We start from the raw sequence: 24,182 nt of genomic DNA, 5'->3' as shown, positions 1-24,182 counted from the left end.
GGATGGAGGAAGATCTACCAAGCAAATGGAAAACAAAAAAAAGCAGGAGTTGCAATCCTAGTCTCTGATAAAACAGACTTTAAACCAACAAAGATCAAAAGAGACAAAGAAGGCCATTACATAATGGTAAAGGGATCAATTCAACAAGAAGAGCTAACTATCCTAAATATATATGCACCCAATACAGGAGCACCCAGATTCATAAAGCAAGTCCTTAGAGACCTACAAAGAGACTTACACTCCCACACAATAATAATGGGAGAATTTAACACACCACTGTCAACATTAGACAGATCAACGAGGCAGAAAGTTAAAAAGGATATCCAGGAATTGAACTCGGCTCTGCACCAAGTGGACCTAAAAGACATTTACAGAATTCTCCACCCCAAATCAACAGAATATACATTCTTCTCAGCACCAGACGACACTTATTCCAAAATTAACCACATAGTTGGAAGTAAAGCACTCCTCAGCAAATGTAAAAGAACAGAAATGATAACAAACTGTCTCTCAGACCACAGTGCAGTCAAACTAGAACTCAGGATTAAGAAACTCACTCAAAACCGCTCAACTACAGGGAAACTGAACAACCTGCTCCTGAATGACTACTGGGTACATAACGAAATGAAGGCAGAAATAAAGATGTTCTTTGAAACCAATGAGAACAAAGACACAACATACCAGAATCTCTGGGACACATTTAAAGCTGTGTGTAGAGGGAAACTTATAGCAATAAATGCCCACAAGAGAAAGAAGGAAAGATGTAAAATTGACACCCTAACATCATAATTAAAAGAACTAGAGAAGCAAGAGCAAACACATTCAAAAGCTAGCAGAAGGCAAGAAATAACTAAGATCAGAGCAGAACTGGAGGAGACAGAGACACAAAAAACCCTTCAAAAAAATCAATGAATCCAGCAGCTAGTTTTTTGAAAAGATCAACAAACTTGATAGACCACTAGCAACACTAATAAAGAAGAAAAGAGAGAAGAATCAAATAGACACAATAAAAAATGATAAAGGGGATATCACCACCAATCCCACAGAAATACAAACTACCATCAGAGAATACTATAAACACCTCTATGCAAATAAACTAGAAAATCTAGAAGAAATGGATAAATTCCTCGACACATACACCCTCCCAAGACTAAACCAGGAAGAAGTTGAATCCCTGAATAGACCAATAACAGGCTCTGAAATTGAGGCAATAATAGCCTACCAACCAAAAAATGTCCAGGATCAGACAGATTCACAGCCAAATTCTACCACAGGTACAAAGAGGAGGTGGTACCATTCCTTCTGAAACCATTCCAATCAATAGAAAAAGAGGGAATCCTCCCTAACTCATTTTATGAGGCCAGCATCATCCTGATACCAAAGCCTGGCAGAGACACACACAAAAAAGTATTTTAGGCCAATATCCCTGATGAATATCAATGCTAAAATCCTCAATAAAATACTGGCAAACTGAATCCAGCAGCACATCAAAAAGCTTATCTACCACGATCAAGTGGGCTTCATCCCTGGGATGCAAGGCTGGTTCAATACACACAAATCAATATATGTAATCCAGCATATAAACAGAACCAAAGACAAAAACCACATGATTATCTCAATAGATACAGAAAAGGCCTTTGACAAAATTCAACAGCTCTTCATGCTAAAAACTCTCAATAAACTAGGTATTGATGGGACATATCTCAAACTAATAAGAGCTATTTATGACAAACCCACAGCCAATATCATACTGAATGGGCAAAAACTGGAAGCATTCCCTTTGAAAACTGGCACAAGACAGGGATGCCCTCTCTCACCACTCCTATTCAACATAGTGTTGGAAGTTCTGGCCAGGGCAATCAGGCAGGAGAAGGAAATAAAAGGTATTGAATTAGGAAAAGAGGAAGTCAAATTGTCCCTGTTTGCAGATGACATGATTGTATATTTAGAAAACCCCATCCTCTCAGCCCAAAATCTCCTTAAGCTGATAAGCAACTTCAGCAAAGTCTCAGGATACAAAATCAATGTGCAAAAATCACAAGCATTCCTATACACCAATAACAGGCAAACAGAGAACCAAATCATGAGTGAACTCCCATTCATAATTGCTTCAAAGAGAATAAAATACCTAGGAATCCAACTTACAAGGGACGTGAAGGACCTCTTCAAGGAGAACTACAAACCACTGCTCAACAAAATAAAAGAGGACACAAACAAATGGAAGAACATTCTATGCTCATGGATAGGAAGAAGCAAAATCGTGAAAATGGCCATACCGCCCAAGGTAATTTACAGATTCAATGCCATCCCCACCAATGACTTTCTTCACAGAATTGGAAAAAACTACCCTAAAGTTCATATGGATCCAAAAAAGAGCCACATTGCCAAAACAATCCTAAGCCAAAAGAACAAAGCTGGAGGCATCACGCTACCTGATTTCAAACTATACCACAAAGCTACAGTAACCAAACAGCATGGTACTGGTACCAAAACAGAGATATAGATCAATTGAACAGAACAGAGCCCTCAGAAATAATACCACACATCTACAACCATCTGATCTTTGACAAACCTGAGAAAAACAAGCAATGGGGAAAGGATTCCCTATTTAATAAATGGTGCTGGGAAAACTGGCTAGCCATATATAGAAAGCTGAAACTGGATCCCTTCCTTACACCTTATACAAAAATTAATTCAAGATGGATTAAAGACTTAAATGTTGGACCTAAAACCATAAAAACCCTAGAAGAAAACCTAGCCAATACCATTCAGGACATAGGCATGGGCAAGGATTTCATGACTAAAACACCAAAAGCAATAGCAACAAAAGCCAAAATTGACAAATGGGATCTAATTAAAGAGCTTCTGCACAGCAAAAGAAACTATCATAAGAGTGAGCAGGCAACCTACAGAATGGGAGAGAATTTTTACAATCTACCCATCTGACAAAGGGCTAATATCCAGAATCTACAAAGAACTTAAACAAATTTACAAGAAAAAAATCAAACAACCCCATCAAAAAGTGGGCAAAGAATATGAACAGACACTTCTCAAAAGAAGACATTTACGCAGCCAACAGACACACGAAAAAATGCTCATCATCACTGGCCATCAGAGAAATGCAAATCAAAACCACAATGAGATACCATCTCACACCAGTTAGAATGGCGATCATTAAAAAGTCAGGAAACAACAGGTGCTGGAGAGGATGTGGAGAAATAGGAACACTTTTACGCTGTTGGTGGGACTGTAAACTAGTTCAACTATTGTGGAAGACATTGTGGCAATTCCTCAAGGATCTAGAACTAGAAATACCATTTGACCCAGCCATCCCATTACTGGGTATATACCAAAGGGATTATAAATCATGCTGCTATAAAAACACATACACACGTATGTTTATTGCAGCACTATTCACAATAACAAAGACTTGGAACCAACCCAAATGCCCATCAATGATAGACTGGATTAAAAAAAATGTGGCACATATACACCATGGAATACTATGCAGCCATAAAAAAGGATGAGTTCATGTCCTTTGTAGGGACATGGATGAAGCTGGAAACCATCATTCTCAGCAAACTATCGCAAGGACAGAAAACCAAACACTGCATGTTCTCACTCATAGGTGGGAATTGAACAATGAGAACACTTGGACACAGGGTGAGGAACATCACACACCAGGGCCTGTTGTAGGGTCGGGGGGAGGGGGGAGGGATAGCATTAGGAGATATACCTAATGTAAATGACAAGTTAATGGGTGCAGCACACCAACATGGCACATGTATACATATGTAATAAACCTGCACGTTGTGCACATGTACCCTAGAACTTAAATTTAAAAAAAAAAAGATAAAAAGTGGTATTCCTGTATAAAGTGCTTACCATGAATGGAGCTTACAGGACTGGAAGTTGCTCTGGGAGAGTCAATGAGTGAGTGGTGGGTGAATGTGAAGGCCTAAGACATTACTGTACAACACTGTAGACTTTATAAACACTGTACACTTAGGCTACACTAAAGTTATTTAAAGTGTTCTTCTTCAATAATAAATTAACCTTAGTTTACTGTAACTTTACAAACTTTTTAATTTTTTTTAACTTTTTGATTCTTGTAATAACATTTAGCTTAAAACACAAACACATTGTACAGCTGTACAAAAGTATTTTTTCCTTATTCAACAAGTTTTTTTTGTATTTATTATTATTATTTTCCTTTTTAAGCTATTTTTGTTAAAAAAAACCAAGACGCAAACACAAACATTAGCCTAGGCCTACACAGGGTCAGGATCATCCACATCACTGTCTTCCACCTCCACATCTTGTCCCACTGGAAGGTCTTCAGGAGCAGTAACACACATAGAGCTGTCGTCTATGATAACAATGCATTCTTCTGGAATACCGCCTGAAGGTCTTGTTTAAGGCTGTCTGACTGCTTTTTTTTTTTAATAAGTAGAAGGGGTACACTTTAAAATAACAATAAAAAGTAGACTGTAGTAAATACATAAACTAGTAACACAGTCATTTATTATCAAGTATTGCATGTGCTCTACTTTTGTATGACTGAGAGCGTGGTAGGTTTGTTTACACCAGCATCACCACAAACACATGAATGATGTGTTGCAGTAATATGACGGCTACAACAGCACTAAGAGATAGGAATTTTTTAGCTCCATTATAATCTTATGGGACCACAGTGGTATGTGTGGTCTGTCATTGACTGAAACATCTTTATATGGTGTGTGACTGTATATGTTCATCAAGCAAATCTACTTCTATGCATTACGCTAAGAAAAGAATCATGTATAGCAGCCCACTGAGAGATGAATGCACAGATCTGTTTCTTATATACAAAATGTTACAAATTATATACTTCTCTGAGGAAAGTGTTCACAATTTTCTTAATATTATTTCTTCTTTCATCAAAGGAGTTTCTAAGTCACTCAACACTTCTGGTTGTAGAATAGTATTTAGAAACAAGTGTGACAGCTACTGCTAATGGACTGTACAATGTCTGTTTCCTTTTCTTCCTTAATCAGACCCTTGATATGTGGGAGCAAGATTTTACCCAGCTGAAAACACACACTCCTCTTAGGAATATGACACAGTTCTGGCCAATGAGACATAAGTGGATATATACAGGGGATTTCTGGCAAACCTTTGTTTCGCTGACATAGACACCACTCCTTCCTCTTCCTGCCTTCCTTCTCCCTGCCTGAACCACAGATGTGAGGCCAGGAGGTGCAGCAGCCTACAAGGAAGACAAAAGCCTACATCCTAAAGGATCCTCCTCACTCTAAGGAGGAGTAAAAAGACGCAATGAAGCTGGGTCTTTAATGGCTTCACAGAGCCACCCTATTTGTCCCATGTGGCCTATCATATATATTAATGCCTAAAGCTTATTTTAAGCCATTGTTTGTTGGATTTTCAATTGTTTGCAGCAAAACTCACTGCTAAACTGACAGATATGAGAAAATATAAAAAATTAAATGAAAATCCTACTTAAAGTACAATACCTGGAAAGGGATGCATGTTTTGTTTATATATGAATAGATGTGTGTCTAGATATATATAAACACATAATGATAGAAAAGAGTTGAAAACACAAATATCATAAATTAACTACTGTTTTCTAAGATGAGTGATATTCATTTTCCTCTTCATCTTTTTAGTTATTTTCCACATTTTCTACTGTTTGTTACTCTATGTTATTCTTTCAGTCAAAAAATATAGTTTATTTTTTTGATGTAAAAATGCACGAAAATCTGCATTCTCTTTTCTGTACCTTTATATCTATGTTCTATAGACTTTGGGATTTTTCCTATTTCTCAGACCATTTTGAAAACAATAGAAACAAAGGACCAGGCTGGTCGTGGAGGCTCACGCCTGTAATCCCAGCACTTTGAGAGGCCGAGGAGGGCAGATCACTTGAGGTCAGGAGTTCAAGACCAGCCTGGCCAACATGGTGTAAACCTGTCTCTACTAAAAATACAAAATTAGCCAGGTGTGGTGGCACATGCCTGTAGTTCCAGATACTCACAAGGCTGAGGCAGGAGGGTCACTTGAACCCGGGAGGTGGAGGTTGCAATGAGCAGAGATCGCACCACTCTACTCCAGTCAGGTGACAGAGTGAGACTCCATCTCAAAAAAAAACAACGAACCAGCATAGCATCTTTAGGTCTAATTCACCGTGGGGTAGCAAGGGAAGATAAGGCTCAGAGGTCACAGACATACAGGTGTCTCCATTTCAGATGCACTGGAGTAGCCGGCAGTCAGGGGACCTGTCCTCCTCCACACCACCAGCCAACAAAGGGCAACCCCTTGTGGCGGGCTGGGCAAGCACAGCAATCCAAGGCAGCTCTCAGGTCACCTGCACGAAATAACCACCAACCCCAGATGCAAGGCTGCATGTGCTATCAGAGGTGGACAGGCAACTTGGACAGCTGCTTCCTGGTCACATCAGGACAACACACAGGGAAAGTCAGACGTAGAGATGACCATCCTGTAAGCCATACCCCTGGCCACCTGGACTGAAGATCCCAGGGCCTCACATCAATTTCTGGTCCATCTTCCTCCCACTCCAGAAAAAACAGGTTCAACAATCCAAGCTTGTGATTTGGAGCTAGTCTGACTAACTGCAGCCACATGGTGCCTCAAAGCTAAGGAATGCATACCATTTCAAAACCTCTCAAGAAGAAAGGTATACAACAAAAGGCTAAGATCAGTCACTGGGCAGATAAAATAGCGAGGCTGGAATTGGCTCACACTGGGTGGTGAGATCCTTCCCTTCCTTTTCAGATTCCTTCCTTCCGCTATTCAGCCAATTCCACAGGACTGCCAGGCTGTACAATGGTATAATTCCTGTTCTGCAGCCCTGCCCACTCCTTCCTGTTTAGTAAAGTCCAAACAGTAGGACAAGACACCCTCCCACTACAAGACACCCCCTGTCCTGCCCCAGAGGGAAGCCAGCAGCCATGTTTAGGGGATCACAGCCCTGATCTCACTCCACTACTGGGATTCATACAGCTGAACAAAATGATTGTTCTCATTAAAAAATGAGCCCATGTTTCATTGCCAGTGCAGGCATCCCCAAGTGCTCCAAAGCTGAGTTTGCCTGGGCTAGCAGCCAGCCATCTGGACTGCTCCAACAACTTATGTAACTTGCTGGGTTTTCCACCTTTGCCTTGGGGGATGGGGAGGTGTGTGTAAGGCAGGAAACGGACTTAGATCAAGCCATCAGTCCACTGTCTGAACAGCCTGCTAAACACTTGGTCACAGGGCTTTTCAGCCTTCAAAAGCAGCATAAGGTGAGCTGGATCAGTCTAGCTTACATGCAGCAGCAGCAAAAAAGCAGCTTGAGGTCAAATGGATTGGAGAAAAGACTTCCAAGTGGACTAATGCAATGAAAGCCTGCACGAGGCCTCTTCTATGTCAATAAATTACAGAGTAAAATGCAGACAGAGAAGAGGATAGGAAAATGGAAGCCTTTCACTGAGTTGGGAACTTTTGAGGTTTAAAAAGCAAGGAATGGGTGCTGAATTCATTCTGAGCCAGGCTTTGGGTGTGGTGGTACCACAGCACCACTTAGGGACAAAGGCAACTCCAGTTTGGTTTTGGGCTGAGCGTTCTGGAGAAGTGAAGAGGGAGACAGGAAGGAAGACGCAATTAATCCTTTAAAGTAGAAAGTATACAGAAAGGTCATTTGATTGAAGATAATTCTGCTCTGCAGGAAAGGAGCCAAGCTGCTGCTTATAATAATAATGACTATCAAGAGCACACTCATGGCTTCAAAAAATGTTCCAAATACTAACTTGCACCCTAGCTAATAAAGCAGACTTTACAGATTTAGGAAACCAAATCATGAGGGTAGCTCATGGCCTTATCATTTCTGAATATAGGGAGGCAGAGGAAGGTGCCTGCATGGCTCAAGAAAGACCACCAGGGCATTTAGACTACATTTTGTGTTTGTGTGTTGTTAATGCTCTGTTCATGTGGCCCAAGTTGCTTCACAGAGAGGTATTTTAAGGATGCATGTCTCATTGAATCCTCCCAGCACACTGGTGAGATAGACACTGTTATTATCCCCATTTTACGGTTTAGGAAATAAGATTAGAAAGTGAATTAATACCATACTAGTGGGTAGCAAGGCTGGGACTTGAACTCCTGCTGTCGGGCAGCAAAGCCTATATTCTTTATCACTAACCAGCTGATACTGCTGCCACATGCAGCCTCTCTATCTGCATTTTTCTTTCCATGATGACTTTTGATGTTCATAATCACCTTTATAAAAAGGATACATTTGCAATGAAAACATGGCCAAAAGATGGTACTGGTATTTCTCAAAAGATATCCAAACATCATTACTCACCCAAGAAATGAAAATAAACACCAAGTGTGACACTACAACGACAATGACAACTACTACTACAATACACACATGCCCTAGAATGGTTACAACTAAAAAGATGGATAATTCCAAGCATAGGTGAGGGCATGGAACAATTGAAACCCTCACACATTGCTGGTGGGTATGAAAATGGGTACAACCTCTTTGCAAGACTATGTGGCAATATTTACTAAGGTAAAGATTTGTGTCCCTTATGATCCAACAATCCCACTCCCAGGAATATACTCAAGAGATAAGTACTTATGGCCTCAAAACACCTGTAGAAGAACATTCCAGACAGCGTGAGGTGGCTCACACCTGTAATCCCAGCACTTTGGGAGGCCAAGGCAGGCAGATTGCCTGAGGTCAGGAGTTCAAGACCAGCCTGGCCAACATGGTGAAACCCCATCTTTACTAAAAATGCAAAAATCAGCTGGGTGTGGTGGTGGGCACCTGTAATCCCAGCCACTCAGGAGGCTGAGGTAGGAGAATTGCTTAAACCCAGGAAACGGAGGTTGCAGTGAGCCTAGATCGCACCACTGCACTCCAGCCTGGGCAACTAAGCAAGATTCCATCTCAAAAATAAAATAAAATAAAATAAAATAAAATAAAATAAAGGTTCCTAGAGGCTTTATGCACAATAGCTCAAATTTACAAACAATCCATTGTTCAATCGAAGAATGAATAATTAGTGATATGTTCTCTACAACGAAATGCTTTCTACAACAATCAGAACAAACTACTGCTACATGGAAACATGGATGAGTCTCACAGGTATTATACTGAATGAAAGGAGCCACACACAAAGAGTAGATGGTATATGTTTCCATTTACATGAAGCACCAAGAACAGGGAAACTAATCAATGGCAATATAAGTCAGAAGAGTGGTTACCTGGAGGGAGAAGGGGAGCGAGGAAGGTATTGACTGAGTGCACTAGGGAGCCTTCTGGGATGCTGGAAATGTTCTACATCTTGATCTGGTTGGTGATCACATATTTATAAATTTAGCTTGAAAGTGACAACACAGCATGATCCACTCCAGGTGACATTCCTCTCTGAAGGCCTCACTCTGGAGTTTCCAGCTGCTGGCCAGGGATTTATAGTAGGCAGGAAGTGCTGTCTGCCCACCTCCCACACTCCGCCCTCCCCTCTGGCACGCCCACAACAGTGCCTGCAGAGAATAAACTTCATATGGAATTACCTTCTGGGATTGGGCTCACAGTGAGACACTTTCCCTTAATTCTCACACAAATACTCTCTTTGCCTGGAAGGCAAACAATACAGCCAGAACAGAAGCTGGGGCCTCCACTTCTGCATTTTCCTTTTTCCTTGATTGTGTATGGAAGAAATTTGAAAAATATTTCACAAGTCATCAGCCTGTTCCTGCTGTTTTCTTCTGCAGGGATTGATAATGTGGCCCCATCAGTGGCACTCCTAGCCCTCAAGAGATACATCTATGTTTGCCAGATCCCAAGTGAAACATTGAGTCAAAAGGAAGATGTCCCATAGTCTCTGGATGCACAGGGTTCCCAAGGTGGAAGAATCCACTTTCTGAGCAGACTCACTCCAACTGGACACACAGACTGAGCCAGAAAAAAGCAATTGCAGAGCAAAACTCTGACACCAGCTGGGACCTCAAAATTCAGTAGACTTGGGGGATGATGTAGAGAGGAGAGAAACAACGCCCAGATGAAACTGCCAAGGTAACACTGTTATTTATTAAGGAGGCAGAAAGTAGAAACATTAAAAAGACAAACTTCTCTCCTACAAATTCCTATCTTCTTTAAGCTAATAACGTTTTTTTCATCTTCACCATGGTATTATCAAACCTAGCAAAATTAATAATTCCTTGATATCATCTGATAGGCAGCCCACATTGAGATTTCCATAATGGCCTCAAAAAGGTCTTTGTATAATTGCTTTGGTTAAATCAAGTCCCAACCCAAGTCCACACATTGCATTTCATTAGGTGTCTTAAGTCACTTTTGTTTTAAACAGTTTTGCCTCCTTTTTCCTTTACCCTAGCATTGCTTTATCAGAGGATATGAATCAGCAATGCTTTAATTCCTTTTTCAAAAATAAATGTGGTAAAGTGTCAAGATTTGATGAAGCTGACTGGTGAGACATGACTGGCCATTATATCATCCATTATGCTTCTTTATATTTTCCCCCAATTTTTTATCTTGAAAATTTTCAATTTTTACAAAAAAAAAAAAAAAAGGCAAACTCCTTTCTTGACATAAAGCTCCAGGATTAAGATAATAATAACATTTATAGGGTGGTTCAAGAGGTGGAAAGTATCATGCCAATTGATTTCAATGGATTATCTCATTCAAATGCACTGAGAACTCTATGAAGTCAGTGTTAAAATCATCCCCATTTAACAGGTAAGAATCTGGGGCATAAAATTATTCTAAGTAGTCAGGGATGGGACCTAAATTCAACCCAGGTTGTCTGAAACCAGACCACCCTCTTGGCCACCATTCTATACTGGTGCTTCGGTTTCCAGTTTCAGATTGGTTATGTCAATGATGAGAGCAGCACCAGCCAACCCTGGCTATGTATTTTCTGGATGGGGACACAGGTACATAGACAGTGCCCCTCTCTCCAAAGATGGCCAAGGATTTCTCACACATTATCTCATACCTCCTCATCACCCAAGAGAAAGAGAGTCGAAGAAGTGGAGAATGAATTTAGGCCAACACTGCTATTGAGGAAAGAGGACATGTTTTGACCATGACCTACCACTCATGGCCTTTGAGGCCTTGGGCAAACCCTAAGCCCCTCTGAATACAGTTAAGACCCAAGGAGAAGCGATCCGACCCCACGCCAATTAAAGCAGAAAAAAAATCTTTAAGACTGAATGTGCTCATTGTGGGAAGGCCTACAAGAACCTAGGAGTGAAATGGAAAATATTTTCAAGATGTCGGATCATTGAAAATAAGTCAGAGGAGTCAAGAGGAACCAGGTCCTTTTCCCATGGCTTTGCAAGTGATCTGTCAACCATCCCAGCCATGGGCTGATGAAACCTCTCAAGGTGCTGCTCCAGTTTCTTCATGCTGGTGAATGTAGCCAGGAAGGAAAGCAGTAGTGGTACGAACAGAGAAACACAAGATACCAGAGCTCGCTGAACTGTGCTGACAACTTACACCCTGGCGCATCTCTGACTCACTGACTTCCTCCGTGAATTTTTGTGGTCAAGGCAGGATAACAGATCTGTCTTTGGGGAGGCAGTGTGAAATGTTTTTGCTTCCTCTCCCTACCACCTTCCATCTTCTTTCTTAACCAGGAGATGGCTAGCAACTTCTAGAGACAGCTGCTTTGGAAGAAGCTGAGCACACAAAGGTTGCCTCCTCACCCAGGAAACTGCTGAGTTCAACGCAAAGACTGGAGGCAAATGTCCAAAGATCCGTATCCCGCAGGGGGAAAAAAACACCTGGCTGACCTGTGGCAGCCCCAGGACCAACAAAAATCTGTCAACAACCATCTACGTGCTTTTAAAGCAAATCAAGATTTCAAAACAGGATTCTTCCACTGTTTTTTTTTTTAAATAAGGTTAATTGATGGCCCTCTGTGTGCCAATAAAAGAATGTGGAATATCTGTTTGAAGTTCTCTTTATTGGCCCAGCAATGCCACAAATTGTGAAATAAAAGGAACCATAATCTCAAGGAAGAACCGCGGGTTGAGGTGTTACTTTTATATAATTTTCTTTACCCACACCATCAATAGCCCCTCTGAAACTTGTCTTGTATGAGCCCTTGCAATTGCTCATTATGAGGAACATCTGTTCTTTCTGCCAGCCCAGAATCCATCCCCACTTTCTAACTAAAACTTCTCAATTTTCCTTTAGTGTACTCCTTCCCTCAGCTCTGTCTGTGTGGTTGGGCGGAGCTAACCCCAGGGCTAGCATATGACTCAGGAGTGGCCTCAGTCACAGTGACCACTTTAGGGATGAATACAGAACCTGGCCCAGGCCAATGAAAGGGCCTGCCCTGGGACTTTTGCTGGAACTATTACCACAGAGGTGTACTCTTGCGTGCAAATGGGTAGGGTACAGACCAGGAGCTTCTCCTGGTCTCCACGGGCCTATCTTTGACACGATGAGGAGAACCTACCTGAGGATGATGGCAAACACAGAAAAGTTTGAACCAGCAGGTTCAAAATCTAAATTCTCTAGTTCACATACTATTTAAGTTGATATGCTCGCTTTTAAGAGTTGAAATTCCACCTACAGGGAACCAGATGTCTCTACAGAGCTGTCTTTCCAATCTAGTTTAGTAAAGTCTCAATTTGTATTTTTGGCATGTAAAAAAATATCTTTTCCCAACAGGATATCTTATGAACGTTGCATTTTTCAATACACAATCTTACTTAGGTGCACTTTTATTCATTGAATTTATACTGGATGGATACATCTATTATGTATGGATGTTAAAGACTTCATTGAGACTATACAAAAATGTAGTAATAATGATTGGGTCAAATGTCCTAGCATTTCAGAGGCCTTGCTCTTGGGCTACTTTCAGGGTTAGCAAAAGGGCCAAATAGGGATCAAGAGGATCTGTCCTTCCTTTAGCCGATAACCCCTGTCCCTCAGAAGCAGAAGATCCTCTACACAGGCTGCTAGCATGACATTAGTTCACTTATTCACTTCATAAACTTAATTTCCTTTAGAGAGGTGCTTTCTAAATGGTTTCATAATTCTATTTCAAAAAGATTATTTCAAATGCTTTAAAGGAGTACTTTATGGAAGCATCACCATGTATTAAAAATCTGCAGAATCCTTCATGGGAAAGAGCTTCCAATGAAGTGAAATAGAATATGATAATACCATATCTTTACTTGGGTGTTAGGTTCTACAGCTAACATTTAAGGCAAAATCCAGATAGAGTGAGAATTTCTCATGAAAAGCCCTTAAGCCGGGCATATGGCATAATATACTTTGCTTTGTTTAAACTGTACTGTACTGCCTGTCACTAAGTTCCACGGAGAGTTTTTCCTCCATACGGTGGTTTATTCAGCTGAGCACCAGACAAAGCAGTTACTGGTGTTCAGAGGCCACATTATATTCTTGTTATTTGCAGAATGCTTATAGTTGAATTCATGTAAGATAAATACATGTATGGTACACCTCGACCAATTTTATTATGTTTTCTTAATACTCTCCAGGCAACCCAGGACACAAAGACTGGAGCTACTTTTATCCTAAAAAATCCTTTATTAAGTAATCTCAGGGACCCTGGGTAATAAAGTATACACAAGTATACACACTGCAATCTTAGGTACTGGGAATGATGAAGTTTATTGACTGTCGATTGGGAGATGATACACACAAGAAACATCCAAAGAACAAAGCTAAGACTAAACTTTCAGGGATCATCTTTATAGTTTGCTAAATAATCAAAGCTAAGTTGAATTAAAACTATTTATTAAGTAGCTAACTATGTGTAAGAAACAATAACCACATTCAGGTCATTTAATCTGATGGTTTTAAAACTATTAGTACAGAATATCTTTTATCAAAAATAGACAGACAGATAAAAATTGAATGTGAAACCCCAGTACACCAGCAAGATGAAAGCAGGGCAGCTCTGGAAGAAGCTGGGAGAAAGGTTTCTTTCACCTCAGCAACTGTAGAGTCCCAAAGATTCTTGAAACATAATTTGAAAATCACTACTGTAGACGCAGTTCTCTAGTCCTACCCCTTTTATATTAAAGCTGCAGAACCACAGGCCTAGGAGGGGTGAGCAGCTTTTCCAAGGCCATGCCGTTTAGCAGCACAAGGGAAGCAGATGCTGTATCTCCTTGCTCAGTCTACCATCATTTCCATTACAAACCTGCCTCCCCTCCTCGACCACCCCATGTGTAAGACAGAATCTTTCAGAATTGTAGGGGAGGGCCAATGGAGATTTGAAACGATTGAAGTTGGATGTACCATGTCAGACAAGACTTCTGGGAAGAGGGAGGTTTGGTGCTAGATCTTACAGGAAAAGCAAGGCAGGATTAATGGAAAAAGCCATTTCCCACTCTTCAGGTGGAATGAAAAGTATGAGAAGGGAGGTATGGATGTGGAACAAGGGAGGCTAGCAAAATGGAATGGAAGGTCTTGAAAATAACACGGCCTGAGGGACAGAGGGCGAAAGGAACAAAAGGGGAAACTATTCACGATGCTAAACAGTTGAGGAGGAAAAAATCTTTCCAAAAATGTATCACTTTCTAGAAGCTCAGCTTGCCAAATACTTTCAGTATTACTGATGTGAAGACAAGCGAGGATGGAAGGAAAAGCTCAGGCGGGAGCGGAGCCCTGCAGTCAGAAGGCTTGAATGTGGAGGAGGCTCTGCTTCCTCATCCACCCATGATGGGAGCCATGAGAACCACAAACACTTTACATGAGTTAATGTTCAGAAAAAACATGTTGTAAACATTTCATCAGTTTGTAAAGTTACTGCCTCTTAAAATAAAACATTAAGCAATATTTGTATATGAATTCATCTATTCCCATGAAAAGCCCATGTAAAGAGGGCCCTTGCCTGTAATTTTCCAACATTTCCAAACATTCGCGCTCCATATTAGGAGCCTGTAGGCATCATCCTGCCAGGGTTTAGCTGTCAGAACAATAATACACCATCGAGAACCAGAGCCCTTCCTGCCTGATGGTTGCTTGTATCATTTCAGCCATCGTAACCAGGTAGGTCGAGAAAAGTTTCACTGGCTATTTGGGTTGGAGACATTGAATTATTCAGATATTTAAAAAAAAAAAAAACTGAAATACAAACATAAAAGGGATAAATGGAACAGGATAGCAACGGAATGACCAAAGTCAGATGCACACTAAACTATAGCAGAAGCAAGCAGGATATGAAGCAATAAAGCACTAGATATAAAATTTAAAGGAACTGATCAAATAGACACTAAGAAAATAAACAGACTCTAAAAACATGCTGTAAAAATACAGAAGGCAAAAGCTAAAAATGTTAGGGCACTGCCCAGTCTAAAATAATCTTCAAAATGTATGTGGGAAAAGGGAGGAAAATGGTTAGAAACCAGCAACAAACACAAAAAGGCAGAGGAAGATCAAGGAAGCCAACCTGATGTCCTCTGCTAGTGCCCTCCCACCCACCTCCCCCTAAACCAACGGAGAGTCTTTTTCTGGTTGTGTTGCTGACCTACTTTTAAACATCTATGAAATAAATAACTATAGTTTCATAAAGCCTGGGAGGAGGGAGAGAAAAGAAATGTCCTGGGTCTTAAGGTATGTAACAGACCTAGCTACTTAAAACCACACCCACGGATTTATTTTAATTAAGGAACTTAACTGGGTTTTATTACTGAAATTTCTCTTTCATTCATAACCAATAAGTGTTACTTTTAGGACTGTTATTTTAAAAATAAAACTAATACTTGTGCATGGAGTAAAATCAAACTATACAGAAAAGTTTAAAAATGGAAGGTTAAAATTCTCTATTCTCGCTCCCCGAACATTTCAACGATTTTTGAGTATCATCTCTAGAAATTATTTATATACAAGGAAGAGCATGTGCACAGACTTCATAAACATCCTTTTATTTACTCAAATGAGATCACATTATTCAAGAAGTTTTGGATGTCGCTACTGTCACAGTGCTTTTCTTAACAGGACACACAGACCTGCATCACATAGAAAATGCTGCACAGGACTCCATGGTATGGATACACATAATGGAAATTGTCAGTCCCATACTAGTAAGCTATTTTGAGCAATGCCTTTTTAACGATCTCTTCTATCTATCTTAGCTTTTCCACCAATGCTGCAACAAACACCCTTACCTGTAGTTCTGGCATTTGTTCTAGCCCACTCTGAGCTGTCAGGGTCCATTTTCATCCTGCAGTTAACTCTCAGTCAACTGGACTAGGGGGAATTACCAGTCTAAAACAACCCCAAATCAATCCTTATTAACAATTAAAATTTAATAAAATATGGTATAAAATGAAATAAAAATTTGTTTAGAGAAACTTATTTCCAATACACAGAAATATTTACCATTTTAAAAACATCATAGAAAAAAATTAAAATAATAACAATATTGCATGATCTCAATTATATGTAAAATCTGAAAAAAAAAGAATAAAGGTCAAATTTACAGAGATAGAAAACAAAATAGTGATTACCAGGTTTGGGGTAGTGGAAAGGAAATGATGAGGTGTAGAGGTCAAAGGACACAAAGTAGCAAATATATAGGATGAACGAGTCTAAAGATACAACAGGAAGACTACAGTTAATAATGTGTATTGCATTCAGGATTTCTGCTAAATGAGATTACAGCTGTTCTTGGGGGGTGGAGAATGGTTAACTATGTGAGATGATCACTATGTTAATCTGTCTCACTATAGTAACTGCTTTACTATATATATGTATCTTACAATCATGTTGTATGCCTTAAACACACAAAATAAAAGTTATTTTTAAAAATAAGGATACAATACAAAGGTTTGGGATTAAGCCTTTATTAAAAAACAAAACAAAAAAAGGCCCCTCAAAGAGGTAACAGTCTTTTAAGGCAGTCCCCTAGTGTTGGCTCCAAGTTCCCTATTCAGATGAACTTCCTTTCACTCAAATATTAGAAGAAAATATGCAGACAGCAACTGGTTTCTGAGCAAAGAAGCATCTTAAATGGCCTGGCAAGGGAAGCAGAAGGAGAGCAGGCCTTCCCATGATGAAGGCCAGACAGCAGTCACCCCTCACTGCTTCTGACTTGCTCCTCCTCATCAAGAAACCTCACAACTGTATCTTTTTTTTTTTTTTTTAGATGGAGTCTCGCTCTGTCAGCCAGGATGGAGTGCAGTGGCACAATTTCGGCTCACTGCAACCTCCGCCTCCCAGGTTCAAGCAATTCTCCTGCCCCAGCCTCCTGAGTAGCTGGGATAACAGGTGTGTGTCACCACACCCAGCTAATTTTTGTATTTTTAGTAGAGAAGGAGTTTCACCATGTTGGCCAGGCTGGTCTCGGACTCCTGACCTCAACTGATCTGCCCGCCTCGACCTCCCAAAATGCTGGGATTATAGGCGTGAGCCACCGTGCCTGGCCCACAACTGTATCTTAAACTCCGTGTGTCACATAGGAAATGAAATCAACCTCATCCTTAATGTCAGCTTCCTCTTGTCTTTCTCTGGGTTCATCAGAGAAGCCTTCAAGCACTCTCAGATTAGCTTGGTGCTAAACTGAAAAAGTTGAGGGTATGGCCTCTTTAAGCTTTGGTTTCCTGAAATGCAAAACAGGGATAATTGTGTCTACCTTCATAGGATCAAGAAACAATACATGAGACTTTCTTGGCAGAAAGAATGGTATACAGTAAGTACTCAAAAGGTGTCATCAGCCTCCGTTTCTAAAAAAAAATCAGCAGGTACAGAAAAGGGTAGTCTAGTACTACCAGAAGATTTCGCTTAAAGATATGATTAAACTTGCTCAAACTTCCTGCAGCGCTGCTAATTAGTGATACCCTGGGGCCTCCCCAGCTGAGGAGATAGCAGCTAATCCAGGGCTTCAGTGAGACAAGAAAACATCTGACCAGAAACCAGGTAGCAGTCTCCTAATGGCTACTGTCAAGTTCCAGGCACCTGGAACCTTCCAAGATATAGATGGTTGCCTTCTCCTGCAATTTCATTCTCTTCAAAAGCATGCTAGTTTTATTTACTTATCACCATGGTTATTCTGCCCCACCAACAAATCAAGAGTTTATAGTACTGTACCAAGCATAGTCCCTTACAAATGATCAGTGATAAGGAGAAACAGTTACAACTTCGGTTATTTTCCTCCTACTTAGAATATGTACCAAATACATAGACCCACCACATTAAGTATCATTATAATGGACATCTCTGAAAAAAAATTATTTTCAAATTTGTATCTCAGTCTTCAAATTTACTTAAACTCAAACCTCCAATGCCACCTAAAAAATTTGTAGAATCTTAAATTTTACCAAAATGGGATTGAAACCAGAATTTAAACTAACACAATCACACTTTAAAAAGTTTCATATGAAAGAATCCTATGTCCTGAAAGATAGCTATTTTAGTCTTTGATTCATTGACTCATTCATTAGAAACTTGGTTAGGCATCACCTTCTCCAGAAAGCCTTTCTAGAGTGACCGTCACATCCTCTTCCTTGTCCACCCACATCTTACAGAAACTTCTATTAGTAGATTACTGCTGTAGTGGTCCTTGTTTCTACTTGCCCCACATCCATTCCCACTTCTGGTAACAACACCTTGATTCTCCCTTGGGGAACCATTCCTCCCCAGATGACAGTCCAGATGGTTCCCCTGTCCGTTACACCCTGGCCAATCAGCATATTCTATCTGCCCTCTTCCTGGCCCCAGTGATTGGCTTAGGAATGGGCATGTGACCCAACTCCAAGACTTCTATTGGAACAATGGGGAAGAAGTATGTCGTCTTGCCAGAACTGCTGACTGTTAAGGGTGATATGAGGTTGGAGCCGCCAGAAGTGGATGGCTGGTGGGTCACACACAAAGATGTAACCTAAGGATGAAGCCAACAGAGAGGAAAACAGAAAGAGTCAAAGGCTACTTCTGGAATTTTCAGATACATGAACCAAAAAATTCTCTTTTTTCCTTGAGCCAGTTTCTGGCCTTTGGAAACAAACCAGGCTCACTAATAAAACTACTCCATTTATTTCATTTCATGACCCTTACCCTCTCCTAGAACATAAGCCCTTAAAGGGCAGAAACTGGGATTTATTATCTTTCTATTCCTGTAATCTAGCAGAAGGCCTGGTTCACGAGTGCTGAATATGTGTGCAGCACTGGGCTCAGTGGGAATTTTCCTACAACCAACTCTCATGTTCAACAAACACTTTATATGCACCCTGTTCATCTGCTTAACATGACTAACAGTATCTACAAAAAGTCCCTGGTGTGGGCTGTTTATACACACTGGCAGAAAATAAAATGCTGTATTCTTCCTTTCTGCCTACCAAGATGCAATCCACTTGTTAATTCTTTACATACATCCCCAACCTCAAAAATATCAAGAACAACAACAACAACAAGCCACCGAAGTTTCCAGAGCAGTGTCACCAAAACACTGTCACAGGAAAAGAGCAAAGAGACTATGCAGGAAGGAAAGGCAAACACAGGCAACAGCTCCCCTAAGTACAGAGGTCCTCAACCCATACTCCTCATCTTCAGGGCCGTGATACACTGACCACCCATGTGCACTTCTCTAAGCAGAGGACCCACAGCTTAGTCCCAGAGCCATTCTAAAAGGGCTCTGAGATTCCAGAAAGGTTAAGAAGCACTACTCTAAAGGGTACAATAAGCATTTCTAATATTTCATTGCTCTTCCCCTGCTAATTCAGTTAAACGAACATTATTCATGGAAAAGACAAATAATCCAACTGGAGCTCTTCTACCCACCAAAGATAAAGAGTCTCTAAAGAGCAGGCCAACATAAAATCAAGCTTTGTTTGTTTAAATCTGGCCTCTAATGTAGGAAGAAATAATTTCCCAAGAGTCATCGTCTCCATTGGGACTGATCAACGGCAGCCAGCAAATACCTGGCCAGATGGAGAGAAAATAGCTTCATCTTCATCCTGCCAAGAGCCTGCCAAACTATAAAGGTCTCATCACAAAATGGCCAGCCTTCCTGAAATGAGGAAATGGCATTTTTTATAGTAGTGGAGAACAGGAAACAAACTAAACGTTCAATTAAAAAATGACTACTTGGTCAGGCATGGTGGCTCACACCTGTTATCCCAGCACTTTGGTAGGCTGAGGTGGGCAGATTGCTTGAGCACAGGAGTTCAAGACAAGCCTGGGCCACATGGCAAGCCCCCATCTCTATAAATAATAATAATAATAATAAAAAGAGCTGAGTATGGTGGTACACACCTGTGGTCCTAGCTAATTGGGAGGCTGAGGCAGGAGGATCACTTGAGCCTGGGAGGTCAAGGCTACAATGAGCCATGATTGCGCCACTGCACTCCAGTCTGGGTGACATAGTAAGACCCTGTCTGAAAATAAGTAAATAAATGAGTAAAATAAAAAATGACTACTTAAACATTGTGGCATAAGATAATGGAATCAACACAATTCATTAAACAAATATTTATTGAGCATCTATTATGTGCCAGCAGTTTGTCAGGGAAGGGACACACAACGGCAAATCAAAGAGCTCCAGTGATATACACCTAAACTCATTAACATGGCCAGATCTCAGTGACAATGATACAAAGACTACAAAAAGCAAAAGAACATGTGAAGCACAATTCCATCAACACATGTACATCCATATGCACAATACATACGTATGTAAAGATATATGTATAAAATAATAAAAGAAGTGCAATCCTATGCATGTAAATATATACACAACCAGAGAGGACTGAAAAGATAGTCACTAAAAATTACCTGTGGTCATCCCTAGAAGGGAGGAATGAGGGTAATTATTCTTATCTTCTTCATACTATTTCCATATTATTTGCATTTTGAGAGTGAGCATATCTAATATTTGTATGTTAAAAATTTTTTGAAATATATCATACAAAAACAATCCAGAGATCCTAATATAATTTTTTGAGAAAGGACAGGCTAAGAAGCTATAGGTCTTTATTTTTAATAAGGAAATAATCATTGCTTACCCAGGCGCAACTGTGCAGTGTAACAGTGGAGAAGAGCACTGGCTCTCATACCAGATGCTCTGGGTTCAAATTTTATCTCTGTTTATTAGCTGTGTGAATTTAGGTAAAATACTTAATCTCTCTGTGTCTCAGTTTCCAAAACCGTAAACTGAGGGAAATACGACCTACCTCATAGAGTTGTTATGAGGATTAAATGAGCTAATAATAAAAGGGATGATGATGGTGGTGGTAATGGTGGTGGAGGAATAGGAGGAGGAGGAAGAGGAAGAGGAGGAGAAGCAAGAAGTAAAGCTGCTCCGGATCTATTACCTATGAGCAAGGAACCTCATCTAAAAACAATTCCGAGTACAAGCCTGATCCAAGGGTTTTCTGGCCCTTCTTTGAACAATGCCTTTAATAGTAGCAAGGACCACCTCTCCAGAAGCTTCAGGAACTTCTAGCAAACTCTTGCTCATCACTGATTTTATCAGTTTACCCACCTCCCAGCTGCCATCATCCATATCCGTGCACCACCCTTTCCTACTTTCATACCCAAGAGAATGCTACTTCCCCAGCTTTGCAGATCCTCTGTTCTCTAACAAACTGGGTTCTTTCCTTCCTTCTATTTACCCAACTAAATGCTTCTGGTTCTAATTAGTGTTTCCCACCTATCTTACCTTATTATTCTATCATCTAAGTGCCTAGATTGGCACATCAATAGAATAATGATGTATTTTTAGTAGAGATGGGGTTTCAACATGTTAGCCAGGATGGTCTCGATCTCCTGACCTCGTGATCCACCTGCCTCGGCCTCCCAAAGTGCTGGGATTACAGGCGTGAGCCACCGTACCTGGCCTCTTAAATTCTAATTTGGATTTATGTTCTTAGAAAACCATCCACTGATTCCATCCATCCTTTAGTGATGACAATAACAAGCCAAGCATTGTGCTAGGTGCTAGGTTAGGTTAGGGTGGGTATCTGAGGCTGGGAGGTCACCACACCATCAGAAGTTAAACTGATGCCACACACACCTTCTAATCGCTTGACACTGAATGGCTCTATTAAGATTTACATATATCTGACTTCTCTATACAACCAGAGTTCACTCTGTCTTACTGGCACTTGTTTTTATACATATGTGGTCAATTTTTATCGTTCTGTTTTCCCTGTCCTGAATCTTACTTCCAATAAAAACATTACAGCACTAAAAGAACATTAAGAATAACACCTTAAAAAAAATTTGCCATCCTAACAGCAGCTGTTTTATTTTCCTGTATCTTCTGTGGGTTTTTGTACGTATGTGTGAGTGTGCGTGTGTCTCTATGTGTGGTATCATATACATATGTACAATATGCACTACATACACACAAAGAGTTATGATAATAACATGCATACATCCTCATATATTTTTCATTTATTGGCTAAGCATTTTTCTGCATTCAGTATTTATGGTTGTAATAGCAGTATAAGCATTCAGAGGGTTGTCATACCATAGTTTACTTATTGCCCTGCTGGCTAAAACACAGATTATTACACTTTTAAAAGATAACTCATTACATGTATACCTATGTAACAAACCTGCACGTTCTGCACATGTATCCCAGAACTTAAAGTAAAATAAAAAATTTGAAAAAAGATAACTCATTAATGAACGATTTTCCTGTATAGAATCTTTATCTTTCTTCTTCTCAATTACAGACTTGGAATACATTTTTCCAGCAATGAGATTATTAGACCAAAAGCTATTAAATAAACAACAAAGTCTTTCATGGCCATATGGCTGTTCTGAAGGGTTTTAACAATTAAATGCACCTACAATCAACACTTTATTATTCATACTCATGGAAGGAAACAATGCTGAGCATAACCCAAGTCATTCTGTTTGCAATTAGGAGGCCAAATATTTACACATACTTTTACAGAATAGTTGTCTTCTTAATTGCACTTCACAGGCCAACAGAAGGCATGTAGATAAAATGAGATCAGGTATGTCAAAGTACTCTGGAAAATTAAAAAAAAAAATACAAAGTTGAACCCTATTGGGGAGCAGGAGGAAATTAGTCACGGAATTCCAAATAGGCCAAAAGTCATCCATACAGATACCTGAGAGCTGTCTGTGTAGGTGTGCATGCCCTCTCCTACAGTACGTTATAAATGCAATTAGGAAAGTTTTCCTATGTGTGACTCCTCAGCTGAGACCTTACAAACAGAAAGAGAAGTGTGTGTGTCAATATTTGACTCTTTTCTGTATTCTTTTCTCTGCCATCCCAACCTTACAGAATCATTCCCATTCTGCATGCTACAAAGCAAACCACTGAAAACAGAAACTAAACTGCCCAAAATGCAAGGGGAAAAGGAGTGGGAGAGAGACAACAAAAGGCTTATTTAGAACCGGCTATTAAAGATTAAACTAAAAATTTTTACAGGCCCTTTAAAACACAACGCTCCAACTATTTACACTGGATGGCTTTCAAAAACTCCCCTCTACTCCCAGTACACGAGACCAACAAAATCACTGTGGCTAGGTCTCGGCAGCATCCTACTGAGCCTGGATTGCCCAAGTATGGCACCTAGGCTACTGTGGGAGGCAAGCCACCCAGGTGCCGAGGCAAGAGACCAAGGACACGAGCTGTTCCAGTATAATAAAATATAAAACAAGAATAGTTATACCAGATGTAGATCTTAGAGATGATTATATATGAATATCATTAATCATTAGTTTGTAGCAATTACTCTTTATTCCAATATTATAATAATCCTCGCTCTATAATCATAACCTAGGAAAAACCAGGCCATACAGAGATAGGAGCTGAGGGGACATAGTGAGGTGTGACCAGAAGACAAGAGTGTGAGCCTTCTGTTATGCCCGGACAGGGCCACCAGAGGGCTCCTTGGTCTAGCGGTGATGCCAGCGTCTGGGAAGACGCCCGTTGCCAGGTGGACCGTGGTCTAGCGGTATCAAAAAGTGTCAAGGAACAACACCCGCTACTTAGCAGACCGGGAAAGGGAGTCTCCTTTTCCCTGGGGCAGTTTAGAGAAGACTCTGCTCCTCCACCTCTTGTGGAGGGCCTGACATCAGTCAGGCTTGCCCGCAGTTATCCGGAGGCCTAACTGTCTCCCTGTGATGCTGTGCTTAAGTGGTCATGCCCCTAGTCCGCCTTCATGTTCCATCCTGTACACCT

General features: G+C 40.4%; 1 protein-coding gene and 1 long non-coding RNA gene across 15 annotated transcripts in view; both read right to left on the bottom strand.

Moving 5' to 3' along the window:
* Positions 1 to 24,182, bottom strand: part of ARHGAP26 (Rho GTPase activating protein 26) — a 460,401-nt gene that overhangs the window by 239,628 nt on the left and 196,591 nt on the right. The gene's annotated exons all lie outside the window — the stretch shown is intronic.
* On the bottom strand, positions 5,731 to 23,537 carry LOC134730458 (uncharacterized). Its single transcript, XR_010112230.1, has 2 exons — positions 23,104 to 23,537; positions 5,731 to 23,001 (listed from the first exon to the last, which is right to left on the bottom strand). It is a non-coding gene; the product is annotated as an uncharacterized LOC134730458 (long non-coding RNA).

This window comes from Pan paniscus, chromosome 4, assembly GCF_029289425.2.
Source record: "Pan paniscus chromosome 4, NHGRI_mPanPan1-v2.0_pri, whole genome shotgun sequence".
In the NCBI taxonomy this organism is placed as follows: domain Eukaryota; kingdom Metazoa; phylum Chordata; class Mammalia; order Primates; family Hominidae; genus Pan; species Pan paniscus.
The sequence above is the reverse complement of the archived record's forward strand: the minus strand, read 5'-3'. Positions and strand labels throughout refer to the sequence as shown.